Source organism: Littorina saxatilis, linkage group LG1 (genome assembly GCF_037325665.1).
Source record: "Littorina saxatilis isolate snail1 linkage group LG1, US_GU_Lsax_2.0, whole genome shotgun sequence".
Classification (NCBI taxonomy): Eukaryota; Metazoa; Mollusca; class Gastropoda; order Littorinimorpha; family Littorinidae; genus Littorina; species Littorina saxatilis.
Window position 1 is genome coordinate 9,540,654 of NC_090245.1, and position 4,463 is coordinate 9,545,116.

Below are 4,463 nucleotides of genomic sequence, written 5' to 3' on the forward strand. Positions count from 1 at the left end.
AGTCTGTTTGTCTGTCTGTCTGTATGTAGGCCTATGTCTGTCTTGTCTGTGTGTGTGTGTGTCTCTCTCTCTCTCTCTCTCTCTCTCTCTCTCGTTCTCGCGTTTTCCCTCTTTCTTCTCTCTCTCTCTTTCTTCTCTCTCTCTCTTTCTTCTCTCTCTCTCTTTCTTCTCTCTCTCTCTCTCTCTTCCCTCTCTTTATCTACTCTCTCTCATTATCTCCCACTTGTCACCCCCTCTCTCTGCCTGCCCCCCCCCTCTCTCTCTCTCTTGTCACCCCCTCTCTCTCTCTCCCTCCTACCTCTCTCTGCATCTGGAGGCTTACAGGAGCAAGTCAGTGACCCGGGGCCAGACGGATATTGGTGGCTTGTGAGTATTGTCATGCCAGTCATTGCCACGTAAGGCCATTACCCACCTCCTCACTGCCACTCAAGCCAATCCGCACAATCTTTTTTTCAATTTTTTTTCTCTTTCGTTTTTGTATTCCATTTCTTTTTTGTGTGGTCATAGGCACGTGATTATTGAAACGTTTGATTGTGACTTCTGTGTCATTCAGCTGAAGAAAGAAGAGAGGGGGTTGTGGCTGGTGGGGGTGGGGCGTTGTAGGGGGGGGGGGGGGTGTAGGGCAGAGGAACTCATTGATACAAGCACAAGAAGCGTGCCAAACAGACAGACAGGCACGCACCCAGACACATACATATTGACAGGCAGACATCACACTGACAGACACAGACACACATATAGACATAATTATACACAAACACACATACACACAGACACAGACACACACGGACGCCACACAGACACACACACAGACACACACACACGCACACATAGCTAAGCACATGATTTTACCTATGGCACAACACAAATCTCTAGCCTCCCTCTCTGAGATGCGTTTGAAGACAGACTGTTAAAAGAGAATAAATGTATGTACATAATTATGATAGAATATTGATGTATGAATTGAAGAAATGTATAAGAACACAAGAATGTAGGAATGACAAAGAACAAATGTTTATTTTTGAATGTTTTATGTATGTTTTATTACGGACACAAAAGCTCAGCAATGCAATTTCTCTTTTAGAGATTAATAAAGTTATTGTATTGTATTGTATTGTATTGTATTGTGCGCACAGACACACACACACACACACACACACACACACACACACACACACACACACACACACACACACAATCTCATGGGACTGTAACTTCAAAGAAAATTGTTGATCAAGTCATTATTACGCAGACATCTTCTTTTTCCAACGTCATTAAGCACGATAACTATCGTCTTGATCGAATTCAAATCTGGTGAGAATTAACATTCAACCAAATTCATTTTTCAAAACGTTTACTAGCACCAAGCGCCTGTGCTTGCAGTATGACGGCGAAAAGAGCGTTTTGAGGTCAAAATGGTTGAATTATTGAAAAAGGCGAGCTATAGTGGTAGCCCTTTGGTCTAAAGGGCTAGGTGTAATTATTCTTCATTAGGCGGGTCAGCGGCAAAGCGCTAACGTCACCAGATGCGGTTATCGATTTCTGTTTCTCGCTCGGCGCAGGATAGTGACAATAGGCAGAGAAGGAGGGCGAAAAGAAAAGAAAAAGTGGACTGAAATATGAAACAAAACGTCACTCATTACGGCTTTATGGCCATTAGCCGAAAAGGGCGGGGGGGGGGGGGGGGGGGGGGGGGTTGGTATGGTAGGGCGGGTTGAGAGAGAGAGTGGAGGGGGGGGGGGGGTGTGAAGGAATACATTTGCAAGTGGAGTTTGTTGTTAGCTGACTGTAATCAGCTGGGAATATGATTGTCGTTGGCCATTGTATGACTGGAGATTTGAAGTACATTTTCGCAGTGACTTGGCTAAGCAAAATGATGAGGGAAAAAATAGGACGACCGCACTTTCATTGTGGATTTCGATTTCGATAGCAAAAAGGTCTTCGATTTAATTTGTTTTCAACCTTTTTTTATGCTGACGATTCGAAACTGTACCTTGAAAATCTCTCTTAATATGTGGAGAAAATTCACAAATAACGGAGCAATTAATAGTCAGATTTGGTTACCGTTAACTTCGTGTAAGATTCACATTTAGGAGTCACGTTTATTTGCAAGGATTTTGATGACTTCCAACTTCAATGAGCATGCTATCAGCAGGGGGGGTGGAGGGGGGAGAAGATGACAAGAGGAGGGGTAGGTTGTCGGTTGGAAGGGATTGTGGGAAGGGGGGGGGGGGGGGGCACAGGTCTACAAAGTGGGCATTTGTACTCTCTTTGTGTGGGTATATATATATATGTGTTTGCACTCGCGCGCGTGTGTTTGTGTGTATGTGTGTGTGTGTGTGTGTGTGTGTATGTGTGTGTGTATGTGCGTGCGTGCGTGCGTGCATGCGTGCGTGCGTGCGTGCGTGCGTGTGTTTGTTTGTGTGTGTGTCTGTGTCTGTGAATCTGTGTGTGTCTTTTATGTTTATGTCTCCGTGTGTCTGTATTTGTGTCTGTATAAGTCTGCCTGCCTGTGTCTAAGAGGCTGCACGTGCGTCCGTTCGTGCGAGCGTGCGAGATGAGGGAGAGGGATCGGGGGGGGGGGGGGGGGGGGGGGGAGGGGGATGACAAACGATAAGGTTGCGATGACATCCTACGAGACTTCGAAATAACATTGACTGATAGCGAACGCATGTATGCGCATAGCTGATTAATATTCTCTGACGCAAACGTAATCTTGTTATTATTATTTTTACTTCTTTGGAATTAATCAGCAGGGTTTTTTCCCCTACTGCCGCGTTGATAGAACAAATATCTAATGAATACGACAGTACGCTTTCGCGCTGTTTCGCGACGAGAAAACCAAACAAACAAGTTAATTGCTTAGAACATGAAATATGATAGGTCTGCAGCTGCGGTATAAGTTGCGTGTACATAGCCTACGTACATGCGGATGCATATCATCAAAGCGAGACAAACAGACGTACATACAGAAACACGCACGCACGCACGCACGCACGCACGCACGCACGCACGCACACACACACACACACACACACACACACACAAACATACACACACACAAACACACACACACTTACACACACTTACACACACACACACACACACACACACACACACACACTCTCGCTCACAAAATTGCGTACACAGTGACACACGTAGTACGTACGTAGAAAGAGAGAGAGAGAGAGAGACACACACACACACACACACACACACACACACACACACACACGTACACACGCACGGGAAAACGACTGAACAGAAGGCGAGACAAGATGAAGAGAACAATTAAAAGAATGCATCCTTCCGTCGTTAAGCGAAATGGGATCCCTTTCACAGTATATATGTCCGTTGTATGACCACAAGTTAAAAACAGCCGCGGCAAGGTATTGTCATCCGTATGTTTGTTTCTCCTTTTATGGATCACCACTATTATATAAGCTTATAGCTTGTTGTTGATCCTTAACATACTTATTACATATTATATCCAAACATTGTTGAATAAAACACTGTTTAAACCAAGTACAGCCGTATACGTGCGTTGTGTCGCAACGGCTCACCATTACACACACAGCATGCAATATCAATTATACGCAATGATAAATATGATGATTTGTTGTGTGATAAACATGTGCTGACGCGTCACGACTGTGTCTGCAGCAGGTGCAGGGACTAAATATTTTGACATAATAACGTATCAATACCACACGGCAGGCGTTTTGTTTTTAATAGACTGATCAGAATATCTCCCTTTTTTTTGCCCAAACTTGGACTCCTGATTTTCATGACTATAAAGCACCCTTTGATCATGACTTTGCTTGTGAGTCATTTTTTGTTTAGATTACACAGGGGAAAACAGAGATTTCTGGCCTGCAGGTGTGAACCTGAAATAGCGCAATTAGGCAACAGGACATTTCATCTGCAGTAATATCAACCGGCAAATATTGTTAGGCGTGGACACTATGGCTGGGTCACACGTTGACTGACACAGTTTTTGAGGATGATTTTTTTTTACACGCCCGTAAAATAGGGGTGTATGATATTCCCTCTGTCTGTCAGTTTGTCTGTTTGTCTGTGTGTCTGTTTGTCTGTGTGTCCTTCTGTCCTCACTTAGATCTCTTGTGTTTATTGGCCGATGGAGGTGAACTTGGGTGTGTAGCTTGGAAATGGGCGACACACGGTCGTAGCAAACAATTACGTTAATCATACCTTAAACGGAAGAGGAGAGACACCATGGCCATTTTCTAATACATGTATCCGGCTACCGTGTTCGGTGTAGGTGTAGGTGAGTTATGTACGGCAACTCTATTATTTTGTGTGTGAGTTATGTCCCCTGAGTAACCTTGCACACTCCCAGGCTTTGATGGTCGATCTTCTCTGATCGTTCCGAGCTTTCTCTTTGGGGACGGGGGTGCTCCTGACACCCTCCATGTCAATCAGCACTTGCTTTCAGTTAGTTC